Genomic DNA, 17406 nt, shown 5'->3' on the forward strand with positions numbered 1-17406 from the left:
CCAGATTTGCAAAACGTTTCCACCCCTTTATCCCCCTCCGTCCCCCAAGGACTACTCCCTCCACCCTCCGAGTACAGCTACACCTGGCCCAGTGCTCACAGCCGGAGGGCGTGCGGAGAAATGCTGGCATTCCCGTCTGTGAAACACCACACAAACAACGGCAGGTTCTCTTAGTCCTTCCTCATAGACATTATTGATTCATAGATTAAAAGGCCAGGAGGGACTATTAGGTCATCTAATCAGACCCTCCTGGACAACAGGCCGTAGAATTTCATCCAGTTACTGCGGTACTGAGCTGAATACCTGGTATTGGACTAAATCCTTCTCCAGAAAGGCATCCAGTCTTGACTTGAAGACTTCAGGGGATGGAGAACCCTCCGCTTCCCTAAATAGTTTGTTTACCTTTGCCTGACCTGTTCCCAGTGGCGACTGCCAGCTCCAGGGCTAGGGGCTTGGGGCAAAGTTAAGATAGTGTCGCGGAGGTGTTGTGGGCTTCAGCTCTTCATTTCCTGGTTTTCAGAGGTGGGTTTAGCCACTGTCCGTGTGGTGAAAGGCATGAGGCAGCTGTTGCGTGTCTGAGTTAATGACTCAAGATTGTTGAAATAACCGGCTCAGCTGGAATTATGTAATCTAAGATCATCAGTCAGAGATTAGTACAGCAGTATACAGCGTACAGACAGAAATAGGTCCATTACCACCCTTTGTTGTCAGACTAAGAGCTGGATCTGTGTCGCCCCGGCATCCGGAGGGGACGTGCAGTGTTCATTCCCTCAACCCGGTTCCCATATCAGTATCCTTATAGAGGGTTTCAGACAAAGGAAACCTTGTTGCCAAGAATATTCTCCCAGAAACATACGTTGTGGTGTCATTTCTGTACATTCTCAGTTTACCTGATTTATGTGTGAAGGCATGATCATTTACAGCCGGGAGAACTAACAATTCTTCAAGATAACCTCTCTCAGTGGGTCCTCCTTAACCCCACAATTATTCTTCCCTGTTGATTTCCCAAGCCTACATCAGCTGTTGTAACAATCATCCCTTATTCGTTTCCCAAGTCTATACGTGCTTAAGTCAGCATTATAGACATATGTTAAGGAGGTGGTTTCCATGAACATCTGGAGTCGTAGAGACATGAAGGCTCCCAAGATTGTTGAAGTATGTAAGTGAATCAGATCTAGAGAAAGAAAGAACGATAAGCGTTTATATTTACTAACCGGTACTTAACAGACACCCCCTTGTCGCTATTGTTAACTAACCAGAGCAACACTAAACTATTTAGTTATTTGTTTCTTTGAGGCTATAGCTAAGGTGCTCATGTGAGATTTATACTGCTTGAGTACTCTGCATAATTGACAAAATAAAATCAATAAAGAAACCTAACACTACTTCCATAATAACTAGCCTTAAATGTAACTCCTCTCCATGTATGAGAAATAAGTAGATTAAAATCTCCATCAGGTACTAGATCTTCTAAAGACTTTTCTGCCGCATGCATGTCCGTGCTGATTTGGACAACATGTGTATCCGTTCAATTTAACAATGATTTGAGGTTTGTGGTTAATGGAGGAATATGTAGGTTAAAAACTGGTATATGACTTGCAATATCTTCTTGATGCTTAGGCTTTCTTTGGCTGATTCTTTCTGACAAAGTGGGACAGGCATAGTTACAGTTTGACCACTTACGCTTTGCCCATGAGGCACAAAGAGCCACATCACATCGAAGGTCTTTGTAGTGGGTCCCTACAAATGGTCCCTCTCCATCCAGCTCAGTGGGAGACCGCTCTGCCTCACTGCGTCTCTGGGGCACCGCCCCCTATCCAGGAGTAGGGCTTAGGCAGGACAGCACAATTAAGGAGCCCCAGCCCTCAGGTGGGGCAGACAAACAGCCTTAAGGCTCAGGCCCTGGGGCAGGGCAGAGCAAATGACAGACCGTCTGATGTCCGGGTTCTGGCGGGTGGCAGACAAACACGAGCCTTTTGGCCTAAGGGGAAGAGGCTGCCACCCCAGGGGTTGGGTTGGCAGCAGGCGTAGGGGGACCTGGGCCCACCCGACTCCACCGGGTCCCAGCCCAGGGCCCTAAGAGTGGTGGGGTGGGTCAGCAGGGATCCAGCCAAAACACGCTGACTTGTGCGCAGAGAGCAACACAACCGGACTGTAGGCTGGGGACGTCTCCTCCCTTCCCTGGCCCGGGCCCAACTTTTATACTTCCTGTCCTGCCTCGTGACTGCCAGTCTCTGCCCCCTCGGGCCCAAAGAGCGGTCCCTCCCCCTCCGGCTCGATGGGAGGCCCCTGCAGCTCACCACAGTCACCGTATCAAAATGTTTTATGATTAGTTGCCTGCCGTACTGTTCTTCCACATTATCGGCCACCTTCACAGTAGGAAGTCCCCGCTTCGTGAGTTTCACTGGTCAGGAGACAACAGCGGCAAGCTTGTCTGGCTCGCTGGTCTGTGTAGGGCCTCCATGGCCACAGGCAGGCATTGCAACACCAAAAACATCACCCCTGCAGACACATGGATACCCGCTGACAGAGCAACAAGCTAGAGCCGGTGTTCCCCATGTTTGAGTTGCTGGGTGAAACACGAGGAGCTGCGGTAAATCCAGTCGCTCCTTGTAGATTTCTTCTTCTGTGTAACCTACTGGAGGGGCAGGGGTTAATTTGTTGAAGACAGCTGTATTTGGGGCTAATATTGGTAAAGATTCTGTAAAAGAAATGTGCAGAGACTCTCTCATTGAACAAGATTTATATAACACGGGCCCTGATTAGGGTGGAGTCTCACTGATCCCCAAACTTCTAATACAGAAGCTCTTTACAGAAGTTCCCTTTATACACGGTGGGCAATAATTTAACCAAATGCCCATCTTCAGCAAGATTAGGTATCCGTCCATTTTCAGTATCCCTTAAAGCAGTGGTTCCCAGACTTGTTCCACCTTCCCGCTTGTTCAGGGAAAGCCCCTGGCGGGCCGGGCCGGTTTGTTTCCCTGCCGCGCCCGCAGGTTCGGCCGATCGCGGCTCCCGTTGGCCGCGGTTCGCTTTCCAAATCCGCTCTGTTCTGCGTTGACAAGCCTGATCCAGACAAACCCAAAATAGAACCAACAATTCCATCTAACTCTTGGGGACACCTGGTTCAAAAAATACCAGGTTGCGAGGCAAATGTCTGTCTGATACGTTGCTAATGTATCTATTACTGCAGTAAGACACAACTTTTTGTTCCCTTTGCACAACCGACCACGTTCCAGTGAGACAGGTTTAACGCGACAGGTGTGCGTGCAAAGTGGATATTCTTAAGCAAGGTCCCAGGTATTGAAGTAGCAGGTGAACCACTGGGTGATCCAGGTTCCGCCTTCAGGGCATCTTAAAGGCGACGAACGGGGGTCCCAGCTTCTGCTGGGAATGTCCTCCATGTGTGCAGTGTGGTAGTTAGAGGTTCTTCTAATATGCGGGTTACCGCTCCCTGAGGTGACGGTGATCAGCAGAGTGGCTCTTCCCATGCTGTATCACGTTCTGGAGGCTCCTCGTCTCTTGTTACAATTACGAAAACCTGTCCTGCGTCCCTAGGGATGAGACCTTTAATTAACAATGAAAGATTATTCATGTATCCAAACGCTCGGCCTTTATAATGCTGTGTCTGTACGATGGCTCTGAAACAACCCCATACTATTTCAGAGGAAGTGGAGCTATTCCGTCTCCAGTTTACTAAAGGTATTGGATTTGCATTCTCATATCTTACTGGAAATAGAATATCACCTCCTATGAACATAAGAACGGCCAGACTGGGTCAGACCAAAGGTCCATCTAGCCCAGTATCGTGTCTTCTGACAGTGGCCAGTGCCAGGTGCCCCAGAAGGAATGAACAGAACAGGGAATCATCAAGTGATCCATCCCCCGTCGCCCATTCCCAGCTTCTGGCAAACAGAGGCTAGGGACACCCTCCCTGCCCATCCTGGCTAATAGCCATTGTGGGATCGATCCTCCATGAATTTATCTAGTTCTTTTTTGAACCCTGTTATGGTCTTGGCCTTCACAACATCCTCTGGCAAGGAGTTCCACAGCTTGACTCCTTGTGTGAAGAAATACTTCTTTTTATTTGTTTTAAACCGGCTGCCTATTAATTTCATTGGGTGACCCCCTCGTTCTTGTGTTATGAGAAGGAGTAAACAACACTTCCTTATCTATTTTCTCTACACCAGTCATGATTTTAGAGACCTCAATCATGTCCCCCCTTAGCTGTCTCTTTTCCAAGTGTGATCCCTACTAATGATTCCAGAGGGAGGTGGAGCTGTTCTCTTGCATTCCCTGTAGGGTGACGAGATAGCAAATGTGAAAAATCGGGACAGGGGGTGGGGGGTAATAGGTGCCTATATAAGAAAAAGCCCCAGATATCGGGACTGTCCCTATAAAATCAGGAAATCTGGTCACCCTAATTTCCCTGCCAACCCCAAGCAATCCCACAGGACCAGGATCAGCAACCTGGTATCTTATGTGATGTCAATTTTCTGTAGAGGGAAGGGATTTTCCCTTAAACAACTTAAGTTGATTAGCATGATAAATCTTATGCAACCAGAGCCGGGTTCAGTATCTAGGGGTTCCTTTTCAACAATACAACACAGAGCCGGCTCGAGCCCCCACCCAGTAACCTGGGAAAATTACACACCACCCCCTGGGTGCCTCCAAGACATAATACTTCCCTACTCGCAAGCACAGTCTGAGTGTCGAAAAGAAGAAAGGTTTAATGAAAGGAGGGAAGTCGGGGTAAGAAAGGGGGGTAAGCACAGTTCTGCTCCCCTTTATTCATACAGTGATGACAACAACATTGATAACAACAGTTCACTACCCCTGCATTCAGCACTAAAGTGATTTGTAACCCAACACCCGCCAGAGTGGATCACTTGGAGCCATACAGCTCCCGTCCGCTGGATACCTGCGCAGAGTAGGTGTATTCCTGTAAATACGGTTTGCTCCTGCAGTCTCTCCTCCCCCGCTAGCGGCCAGGGGAGAGCTCATTCAGACCCTGCTTACACCTACTTCCAGTAACATGGATTTGATACACAGACGAACGTATCTACAATGTCGTAGCCAAGCCCCTTACGACGCACATTATGGTCAGGTACCGCGTAGGGCAAAAGTTCTCCTACTTTCCAATCGCTTTCTCTTATTCCCTTGTCAAAATACATCTTTGCCTTTTTCTTTGGCTTTCCCAATTCATGAGCTACACACAGGTTTACTTGTTCAAGGTGTCTCTGAAATCTTTTCATAAAAACATCCATTTTAATCCCTTCAACATGTGCACGACTCGTTTCCCACAACAAGCATCGTGGCATTTTTATTTCTCTCTCTGTCATTACTTCAAAGGGAGTGGGGTTTCTGGCACGGGCTGGAGTAGCTCTGGTTGCCATCAGAACTAATTGACTTAAGCTATCCCAATCTGTTCCATTTACGGACACAGATTGTCTTGATAGTCTAGTCCTCCTTTCCATCTGCCCTGAGGACTGTGGGTGATAAGGAATGGGGAACTTTTGTTTTATTCCTAATGCCAACAAATAGTTTTACATGACAGTTTCTGTAAAATGAGATCTTTGATCTGATTCCAGTTTTGCTGGAAAACCCCATCAGGAGAATACCTGTTCTGCCAATCCACATGCCATAGCTAAGGCTGTGTTGATTTGCATTGGGAAAGCGTCAGTCCATTTTGAGACTGGATCTGCTGCAACCGACAAATATTTGGTTCCCTTTTTAGTCTTGGGTAACAGACCAACAAAATAAATCTGTAAACTAGACCCTGGTCCTGAATTTCTCTGGGGTCAAAGGGGAGCATTGTTTTTTATTGCTTGTTGGATTATTCTCTGCACAGATTAAGCAATTGTCACAATATTCTCTTATATCCTTTTTCATCTGTGGCCACCAGCCCAGTGATTTTAATCTCTCCATAGTTTGTCTGTTCCCTGATGCCCTCCTGAAAGTATGTCATGGACCGAGTATATTAAATCCTTTCATATTTGTTCTGGTAACAGCCATACTGGTATCTCATTCCCTGGTCTATGAGCAAACAACTTCCTGTTGCCAATGCCAATTTTGACTCCTAAGGTTTTAAAGATGACTCTTGTGACAATTCCGTTTTCTTCTGTATGTTTAATCACTTCTCTAGTAACTTCCGTAGTGCTGGCAAGCCAGTCCCTATCTCTGCTGCTGCCTGCTGACACAGCCAGAGTTTCTGCAGTATTCACTGAGGGAATCGGGGTGCTCATGATTTTGTGTGAAAATGTCCACTTCTTGCCCCCTGGAGCACCTCGTTTCACAAGAGAATCAGCGACAGAATTTTCCTGGTGAAATCGAGCTGTTTTACTCTGGCTTTGTACCTTGCAAACAAAGGAAGGGGGGATGCAAGGCAAGCCATGTAAGAAAGTAGTAAGGCATAAGCCAAAGGAAATCCATAGGAGGATGCAAATTGTGAGCATGCCCCAAAGGCAGAAATTCTGCAAGACCATTGCAGACCCGCCCCGAATTGGATAGGAAAAGCAGGCAAAACATTCCAGTGGACATGCCACAGCGGCGAGGCCAACCTTCTGGGCTGAGTGGGGTGAAAAAGAAAGAGAGGAATCGGATGGAGAAAGAACGTAGAGGCCGAAACCAGTAAAAGGTTTCCCATCTTTGTAGAAACTTGATCCACCTGTGAAAATACACAGGAATGAAGAAGTGTCAGAGCAAGGAGGTAAAGGTTTGAAAAACTGGTCTAGAGAAAAGGGAGGTGTCGTCATAGGACGCTTGTGAGGGGTAACATCATACAAAAGTGCAAAAGGGAGATGAAGGTGCAGACAAAGGGCGAAGAGCTATGTCCTTATCCTGCAATAACAGTGACAAGTGAGCTAATCAAGCATTAGAGACCTGTCCGTCCTTAGCTTTCTTCTTTCTGAGCGGGTTAGTAGGTGTGTGTAAAATTACGGGAGAGAGACCAATTAAAAAGGTGAAATGTTTGATTGCCCAATAAGCGGCTAACAAGTTACGGTCACACACACACAGTACTTGAGTTCCACGGGTGAAAGTACTTTAGAGGCATAAGCAATGAGCCTTCTTTTGCCATAGATTTCTTGAGAGAGACTAGCAGAGAGCGCTCTTCCCTATGAAAGGGTAGGGTCTGGTCAGGGGGTGCCAGAACTGAAGCCAAGGCTCCAGTTTGTTTCAAAGCAGTGACTGCCTTTGTATGTTCTTCTGTCCAGCACCGTTGCACTCCCTTCCCGAGAAGCTGGGACGAGCGATACTCCTGGGGGAATTCTGCACCACTGCGCACGCGCAGAATTTGTGTCCCCGCAGATTTCTTTGCTTCCCCACAGAAAAATGACTTTCTGACTGGGTAGCAAAGAGAAGTCACAAGAGCGGTCAGGCAACCTGCCCCCAGCAGTATGTTTTGGGTGCCCAGGGCAGCCGGCAGATGGGTAAATCACTGTGGGGTAAGAGGCAGGACTGGGGAAGACCTGGCTGGGGTGGCTCCTACCCTGTACCGGGCTCAGCTGCTAGTCCCGGCTGGGATGGGACTTCCTCTTCCCCTGCGCAGCAACCGGGGCCATGTCAGACCCACCCCCATATTTCTCCTCTGGCTGTAGGAAGCTCTGCAAACTCCCCCTCCTCCGTGCACTTCCTGCATCCATCGTTCCTCAGCTGCAGGGGGATGGGTCACTGTACAGGGAGCTGCTTCCTCATCTGCCCACCCCCCCCATTCATCCAGACCCCCTTATGCCTAGAACCTCCCACTGAGCCTCACACCCCATGCACCCAGAACCCCCCCAATGAGCCCCATTCCCCCTCCACCTGGACCACCCCAACGAGCCATCCGCACCTGCTGGATCACCACCCTACTGAGCCCCAACCAGCTCCACCTGGATCCCCACCCCACTGAACCCCCCCACTGAGCCCCACACACCCAGACCCGCCTGCTGAGTTCTGTCCCCCCCCATGCCCAGACCTCCCCCCGTTCTGAGCCCCAACCACCTTCACCTGGACCCCCCTGTAGAGTCCCATTACTGTTGCACCCAGAACCCTCCAAAAGGTCCCTGTGCATCCAGATCCCCCATGCACCCTTATCCCCCACTGAGCCACCCGCACCCAGATTGCCCCACACAAAACCCTCTCAACTCACACCTGGATCCCGCGACACTAAGCCCCTCCACACTTGGATCCTGCCTTACTGAGCATGTCTGCCCACACCTGGTGCACCTGGCATGGAGGGGCAGGGCCCTGGGGTGTTTTGGGGCAGAGCCCGGTCCTTGTGCTGTGTCGGGGTTGGGTGCAGCCTCACCGCTGAGTCTGTCCTGGGGTGGAGGTGGGGGGAGTTGCACAGTGATCTCCCCCCTCTGTGCAGCCAGTGGCCTATGCTCCCCAATGCCCTGCTGGAGCCTCCGTATTTATTTGACAAATAAAATTTGAAGAATTTTGCAGAATTTTAAAATATTATGCACAGAATTTATAATTTTTTGGCACAGGATGCCCTCAGGAGTCAAGGGAGGACTGACTGAGGCAAAGTCGGGTATGAAATCTCTGTGGTAGCCAGCAAAACCTAAAAGACATCTTACACTAGTAGGTAGAGGCAAATAAAATTAGGTCTACCTTTGGTGCGATGGTGTCCGTCCTTCCTTAGACAGACTGATTCCTGAAAAGGAAACTGATTGAGTTGTCAGGTGAGCCTTGGCTGTGTTACACCTTAGACCCCCTATAAAATGCAAGAATAAAGCTCAACACACATTGTCTGAAAGCTGTCAATGGTCGGGCTCAAATTCAAATGTAGCTCAGGTTTGGCAAGGGCCCCAGCACGTCCCCTGAGATAGCCAGCTAATGTGCGAGCTGATTGCAAGAAACCCTCTGCTGTTAACAGAGCCTTAGTCTTCCTGCACGTGTGCATTTCAGTCTCTTTGATTCATCAGTTTGGCTCCTGCTGATCTGAAGCTGCAATTGTTACAGTTCACTTTTTCAGTACTGCTTCCTGAGAGAGGCAGTGGATGCCAGGTACTAGCCGACCTAAATACCAAGTGACTGAGATCCTTCGGGCACAATTAGACGCTCACGTTCATCCCTACACGGGTACAAAATGTTGTGAGTGCGTGGGGATTTTGTAAAAAGGTTCTTTTTTGGAGGGAGTCTGGGGGAGGGAATCTCAGGAACTCCTTGCTCAAATAATGCCAAATGTAACCGCACCCACGGAGAGTAGCAAATGCCAAGACAATCCAAGTATGGTTCTGCATTTCAGAAATGTTAGAATAGTGAACTTTTAAACAGGAAGTAGGGCTCAACCATACAATCGTAGAATATCAGGGTTGGAAGGGACCTCTGGAGGTCATCTAGTCCAACCCCCTGCCCAGAGCAGGACCAATCCCCAACTAAATCATCGCAGCCAGGGCTTTGTCAAGCCTGACCTTAAAAACTTCTAGGGAAGGAGATTCCACCACCTCCCTAGGCAACGCATTCCAGTGTTTCACCACCCTCCTAGTGAAAAAGTTTTTCCTAATATCCAACCTAAACCTCCCCCACTGCAACTTGAGACCATTACTCCTCGTTCTGTCATCTGCTACCACTGAGAACAGTCTAGATCCATCCTCTTTGGAACCCCCTTTCAGGTAGTTGAAAGCAGCTATCAAATCCCCCCTCATTCTTCTCTTCCGCAGACTAAACAATCCCAGCTCCCTCAGCCTCTCCTCATAAGTCATGTGTTCCAGTCCCCTCATCATTTTTGTTGCCCTCCGCTGGACTCTTTCCAATTTTTCCACATCCTTCTTGTAGTGTGGGGCCCAAAACTGGACACAGTACTCCAGATGAGGCCTCACCAATGTCGAATAGAGGGGGACGATCACGTCCCTCGATCTGCTCTGCTCGCTATGCCCCTACTTATACATCCCAAAATGCCATTGGCCTTCTTGGCAACAAGGGCACACTGCTGACTCAGATCCAGCTTCTCGTCCACTGTCACCCCTAGGTCCTTTTCCGCAGAACTGCTGCCGAGCCATTCGGTCCCTAGTCTGTAGCGGTACATGGGATTCTTCCGTCCTAAGTGCAGGACTCTGCTCTTGTCCTTGTTGAACCTCATCAGATTTCTTTTGGCCCAATCCTCCAATTTGTCTAGGTCCCTCTGTATCCTATCCCTGCCCTCCAGCGTATCTATCTCTCCTCCCAGTTTAGTGTCCTCTGCAAACTTGCTGAGGGTGCAATCCACACCATCCTCCAGATCATTTATGAAGATATTGAACAAAACGGGCCCCAGGACTGACCCTTGGGGCACTCCACTTGACACCGGCTGCCAACTAGACATGGAGCCATTGATCGCTGTGTCAGAGCTGGAGCTCTGCTATAATGAACGCAGAGCACTCATTATTCCAGATCAGCTCCGACTCCACCACAGGGCGTTTGAGGAAACAGGACTAAGGGCTTGTCTGCTCCTCAAATGCTGCAGTAACACTTCGGTGCGGACATTAACTAGCGTCATGGGAGGGATTCTCCCATCGCCGTAGTTAATCCACCTCCCCAAGAGGTGCTCACTATGTTGATGGAAGAATTCTTCCATTGATCTAGAGGAGTCCACACTGGGTTTAAGTCAGCTTAATTATGTCACTCAGAGGTGTGGATTTTTCACCCCCCAGAGTGATGGGTCAATTTAAGATTTGAGAGTCCTAAGAGACACCTGGTAAGTGGGACGGGTGGGGTTAGTGGGGGGAAGAGGGGGTGCTTTGGGGATCTAGACCTGCAGGGGATGGCAGCCTATTATGAAAAAATCCTTGGCCAGTCCCCGTTGCTGGTGAGCCTACACTCCATTCTAACCAGACTCCATCTTCACGTCATTTTATACATTTTAAAATATTATGATTCGCATTCTTCTCTCTCCACTGTGCACTACCTATCCCCACCACACGCACACCCCTATTCCCTACAAACTGTGACCCCAGCCACCGATCCTGATGCCGGACATTCCTCCCGGTCACAAGGTGACGTCTTCGCTTTTGGTGATGTCCTAAGTTGGTAATGAAACTTCTGGGGAATTGGAGGATCTCGCTCCCCCCTTCCTATCTGCAGCAGCCACAGTCTCTTCTCTGCAGGCTCCTTGGATCTTTGAGGCAGTCCCTCCTGATATCACACAGTCTTATTATTACTTCTCCTAGTCTCCTTTTCCAGAGGAATTAGTCTGTTGCTACTGAGTTAGAATATCTAATTCCCTAAGCTCGTCCTAGGTGCTTCAGGGACTAGATGAGGCAATCTCAGAAACATTAGCAATTATCTTTGAGAACTCATGTAGGACAGATGAAGTACACACGCAGTACCTATCCTTAAAAAGGAGAACAAAGAGGACCTGAGGAATTACAGATGAGTCAGACTAACTTTGAGAGTTGGAAAGATACTTGATCATATTAGAAAACAATCAGTTGGTCAGCACCTGGAGGATAAGAGCATTATGAGGAATAGTCAGCATGGATTTGTCAAGAACAAATCATACCAAACCAACCTAATTGCCTTCTTGACAAGGTTATTGGCTTAGGGTATTACAAGGAAGCAGCAGATTTGCTTAATTTTAGTACATCCTTTGACACAGACCCACATGCCATTCTCATAGGGAAACTAGGGACATGGGGTCTAGATGAAATTATTATAAAGTTGGGTACAAAACTGGTTGAAAGACCATATTCAATTTTAATCCGCAGCAAGCCAGAGTTAGGTTAGATATTAGGGGGAAAATTGTAACCACAGGGGTAGTTAAGATCCGGAATAGGATTCCAAGGAAAGCAATGGAATCCCCATCTCTGGAAGTATTTAAGAATAGCTAAGACAAATACTTCTCAGGGATGGTCTAGGTTCACTTGTTCCTGCCTCAGTGCATGGGCTGGATTAAATGACCTCTTGAAGTCCCTTCCAGCCCTACATTTCTGTGGTTCTGTCATTGTATAACATTGCCCATGCACTAGGGGATTTTCACGCTCCTTTCCATTACTCCTGACTCACTATATTCACTAATTTCTCAAAATGTGCTTCCCTAATCCCTAGCACCCCTTATGTGCTGCGTTCAGTGATCTCCCTACTCCTTCCCATTCCTTTCTGCGCTGAGCCCCCCAACCCCATGCTCACCAGTCCCAGTTCCCCTGTGACTGTCTCATTCCCTTGGAGGGTCTCTGTTGGTAAGAAGCAGTTCCAAGGTGACTTCCCCTGGGCTTTCTGTAATTCGGAGTTACTTCTCTGAGTTTGGGGAGCCCCTTTGATGAGGAGTGTCTGGCTTTGTGTGCACCAGCAGAGAATTAATCCCCTTATAACCGGAGTATCTGGCACCTTTGAGCACCTGGAGAGCTAGCTCCAGAATTTCAGTGCTTTAAAATGAGCAGGGGTTTAAAAAAGGTCGTGTTCTTTGTGAGAAATGTCCTGTGAATTCACCTGATCTCACTTGTTTTCTTTCATCTGAGCAGGGTTTCCAGTTTCCAAACCTGAGGTGATGTCCCAGCTGAAACAAGGGGAAGAGCTGTGGATCTCAGATCTCCAGAGCTCTGAGGAAAGAGGGATCCTGAGAGGAACCTGCCCAGGTGAGGAATCATTAGACCAACCCAAATACTGTCTGTGCCTGAAGGACATAGCTGGGATTCCCTACCAAGACCTTGAGAGCTCTTCGAGTTCAGGATTGTCCCCCAGCAGGTGTTGTATCCTCAGGGCCGATATCGCTCATGGATTCCTACCCATCCTGACCAACACGTGGCGGTTCCTCAATTCCTAACCTCCCTTTATCCTGACCAGTGGGATGGGATGTGGAGTCAGAGTTGATTACCTCCGTTCTACCCTCTGGGGAAGAATTTGGGGGATTCCTTTCCTGATCTTTCCCCCCCTCTCTCCAGTGCTTCCTTTGGCTTCCTCTCCCCTTTTCCATCCCTGCCTCTGAGGTTTCTCTCTCTGTCTCAGGAGACGATGGGCTGGTGCGTGAGAAGAAACCAAAGCAGGAGGATGCTGAACACGTGGAGCTGCACGGGGGATTATCACAGAGAACTAACGGGAACGTGCCCGGGAGTCATGAGGGAAGGCAGCAGGGAAACCAGGCAGGGGGAGAAGTGGGTAAATCCATCGGTTGTGAGGAAAATCACAAGGACCTCAAGGAATGCAGTGCCCAGCAGAGAATCCTCATGGGAAAGAGAAAAAATATATGCACTGAGTGTGGGAAAACCTTCCCTGGGCTCTCACACCTTGTTATGCACCAGAGAATCCACACGGGAGAAAGACCCTACGCATGCTGCGAGTGCGGGAAAACCTTCATTCGAAGCTCCCATCTTATCAGACATAAGAAAATCCACACCGGAGAGAGACCCTATGAATGCTGCGAGTGCGGGAAAAGCTTCGCTGTGCGCTCACACCTTATTATACACCAGCGAATCCACACCGGCGAACGCCCCTATGCATGCCCTGAGTGCGGGAAAACCTTCACGCGAGGCTCACACCTTATCAGACACCAGAGAACCCACCGCGGCGCGAGGCCCTATGAAATCTGTGAGTACGGAAAAAACTTTTCTGATAGAGAAGCCCTGGTTAATCATTAGAGACTCCACCAAGGGTGGAGACCCTATGAATGAGAGTGCGGGAAAACAGTCATTTCCCGCTCAGACCTTAGGAGATATTAGAGACCCACACAGGATAGACAGGCTATAGATGATCGGAGTGTGGGGGAAACGGCCATCAGAGCTCACTCCTTATTTTTGAACAGCGAAGACACAGACTGTAAACAGACATAGAGACAACGACATTATTTCACCCAAGATTAATCTAGATGTTAATATTACCTTTTGATCGCTGAATCAATCGCTAGAGTAATAGACAGGAACTGTCTCTTGACACGGCTAACATCTAAGACAGTGGTCCCCAACGTGGTGCCCGCGGGTGCCGGGGCATTTTTGTGCACCCGCAGGACACCGCCAAGCTCGGCCGCCGGAGAACGGCCCACAAGTGTTGCCACTTCTCAGCGGCATTTCGGTGGCGGGGTGTCCAATGCCTGCCCCAGTCACCTGGGAATAGCAGTATGCACTGATCTAAGATACAAGTAAACTCATCAAATTAGTATCACCTCTCATTCTCTAACAATACAGGTGTGCATTTCAAAGTTCTAGCCTATCTAACATGGAATGGGCCTAATTACCATTTACTTACTTTTCTAACATGTCTGTAAAGGTTGAATCTGGGTCAATGAGCCTGTGAGCTGCTTAACCCTTTCTGGCCCCGTGTCCCAGTGGTCTAGATTAAATTAATATAAAGTGGGTACAAAACTGATTGAAAGACCGGACTCAATCTTAAATATGGAGCAAGGGCAAGTTAGGTTGGATATTAAGAAAAAAATTGTGACTACCAGTATAGTTAATCCCTGGAATAGGATTCCAAGGGAGGTTGTGGAACCCCCACCATTGGAAACTTTTAGGAACAGTTTAGACAAATACCTCTCAGGGATGGTCTAGGATTACTTGTTCCTGCCTCAGTGCATGGGCTTCAGTAAATAGCCTCTTGAAGTCCCTTTCAGCCCTACGTTTCTGTATAATAGATTCTATCATTCTATAACCTTCACCATACACTGGGGGATTTTCACGCTCCTTTCCATTACACCTGACTCACTATATTCCTTAACTTCTCAAAATGTGGTTTCCTGATCCCTAACACTCCTGACATACTGCACTCAGTGATCTCCCCACTCCTTTCCATTCCTTACAATGCTAAGCCCCAAAACCCAATGCTCCCCTGTCCCAGTTCCTGTATGACAATCTCATTCCCTTTGCGGGTCTTTGTCAGTAAAAAGCAGTTCCAAGGTGACTTGCCCTTGGCTTTTTGTGATATGGAGTTACTTTCTCTAGGTTTTAGGAGCCCCGTCGATGAGGAGTATCTGGCTGTGTGTCCACCAGCAGAGCGGTGGAGAATTAATCCCCTTATAAGCAGAGTGTCTGGTACCTTTGAACACCTGGAGAGCTAGCTCCAGAATTTCTGTGCTTTAAAATGAGCAGGGGTTAAAAAAAAAAAGCCAAAAGCCATGTTCTTTATGACAAATATCCCATGAATTCACCTGATTTTACTTGTTTTCTGTCATCTGAGCAGGGTTTCCACTTTCCAAACCTGAGGTGATGGCCAAGCTGGAACCAGGGGAAGAGCTGTGGGTCTCAGTTTTCCAGGGCTCGGAGGAAAGAGAGATCCTGAGAGAAAGCTGCACAGGTGAGGAATCATTAGACCAACTCAAATACAGTCTGTGCCTGAAGGACACAGCTGGGATTCCCTACCAAGACCTTGAGAGCTCTTGAAGTTCAGGATTGTCCCCCAGCAGGTGTCGTATCCTCAGAGAAGATTCCGCTCATTGCTTCCTATCCATCCTGATCAACATTTTGCAATAGCTCGCTTCCTAATTTCCCTTTATGCTGAGCATCGGGATGGGATAGAAATCATAGAATATCAGGGTTGGAAGGGACCTCAGGAGATCATCTAGTCCAACCCCCTGCTCAAAGCAGGACCAATCCCCAATTTTTGCCCCAGATCCCTAACTGGCCCCCTCAAGGATTGAACTGGGTTTAGCAGGCCAATGCTCAAACCACTGAGCTATCCCTCCCCCCCTTGTGTGGAGATAGAGTTGATCCCCTCCTCTCTCCCGTATGGGAAAGAGTTTGGGGGAATTCATTCATTTCCTGATATTTTTCCCCATCTCTCTAGCATTCCCTTTGGTTTCCTCTCCCCTTTTCCATCCCTGCTTCTGAAGTTTCTCTCTGTCTCAGGAGACGATGGGATGGTGAGTGAGAAGACGGAGCAGAATCCAGATCAGAAAGATGCTGAGCACGTGGAAATCAATGGGGCATTATCACAAAGCACTGAAGGGTACGTGTCCAGGAGTCATGAAGACAGGCAGCAGGGAAACCAGCCAGGGGAGAAAGTAGGTAAATCCAACAGCTGTGAGGAAAACCACAAGGACCTGAAGGAAACCACTGCCCAGAAAAGAATCCTCATGGGAGAGAGAGAAAACATGTGCCCTGAGTGTGGAAAAACCTTCCTTTGGCGCTCCCACATCATTGAACATCAGAGGATCCACACAGGAGAGAGACCTTATGCATGCTGCGAGTGCGGGAAAACCTTCATTCGACACTCACATCTTCTTAGACATCGGAGAATCCACACCGGAGAGAGACCCTATGGATGCTGTGAGTGCGGGAAAACCTTCACTCGGCGCTCACACCTTATTACACACCAGATAACCCATGGAGGCTCAAGTCCCTATGGATGCTGTGAGTGTGGGAAAACCTTCACTCGGCACTCCTACCTTATTAGACACCAAAGAACCCATGCTTGCCAGGAGCCCTAGGAACGCTGGGACGATAGAACAAACTTCTTTCTGTTTGATCAGCCCTTATTGATCGTCAGAGAATCCAGAAAGGAGAGAGACGACCCTATGAATGTTGTGAGTGCGGGAAAGCTTTCATTTACCACTCAGACCTTAGGAGATAAAAGATGGTCCATGTAGGATAGAGGCTCTGAGTGCTGGAAAAGCTTCCATCAGAGGTCACACCTTATTTATCATGAAAGAAGCCACAAGGGAGATAAACATCATAAGTACTTTGTCGAGGGCTAACTACAAATGTTGTGGTCTCTCAGCTCCCCCAGGTGAGTGGTCCAATTTTGCTTTTTGCAGCTTGCCCTTCTTTGGAGTAAATCTCCAAAGACCCTTTCTATCAACTTCTTTGTTCTGTGAGTCAGAGGCATATGAGTCCCTCTTACTAGGGTGCTGAACACAACGCCATCCACAGCCTCAGGAACAACTCTGACATCATAACCAAAGAGGTTGACAAAGGAGGTGCTCTCGTCATCATGAATAAGTTGGAATATGAACAAGAGGCTGCTTGGCAGTTCTCCAACACCACTTTCTACAGGCCATTGCCCTCTGATCCCACTGAGGGTTACCAAAAGAAATGACACCATCTGCTCAAGAAACTCCCTGAAAAAGCACAGGAACAGATCTGTGCAGACACATGCCTAGAACCCCGACCTGGGGTCTTCTATCTGCTACCCAAGATCCATAAACCTGGAAATCCTGGGCACCCCATCATCTCAGGCATTGGCACCCTGACAGCAGGATTGTCTGGCTATGTAGACTCCCTCCTCAGGCCCTACGCTACCAGCACTCCCAGCTACCTTCGAGACACCACTGACTTCCTGAGGAAACTTTCAATCCATCGGTGATCTTCCTGACAACACCATCCTGGCCACTATGGATGTAGAAGCCCTCTACACCAACATCCCACACAAAGATGGACTACAAGCCGTCAGGAACACTATCCCCGATAATGTCACGGCTAACCTGGTGGCTGAACTTTGTGACTTTGTCCTCACCCATAACTGTTTTACATTTGGGGACAATGTATACCTTCAGATCAGCGGCACTGCTATGGGTAC

General features: G+C 48.4%; 1 pseudogene; it reads left to right on the forward strand.

Annotated features, from left to right (window-relative positions):
* Positions 1 to 17406, forward strand: part of LOC140904192 (uncharacterized) — a 187078-nt pseudogene that overhangs the window by 9469 nt on the left and 160203 nt on the right.

Source organism: Lepidochelys kempii, chromosome 28, assembly GCF_965140265.1.
Source record: "Lepidochelys kempii isolate rLepKem1 chromosome 28, rLepKem1.hap2, whole genome shotgun sequence".
In the NCBI taxonomy this organism is placed as follows: domain Eukaryota; kingdom Metazoa; phylum Chordata; order Testudines; family Cheloniidae; genus Lepidochelys; species Lepidochelys kempii.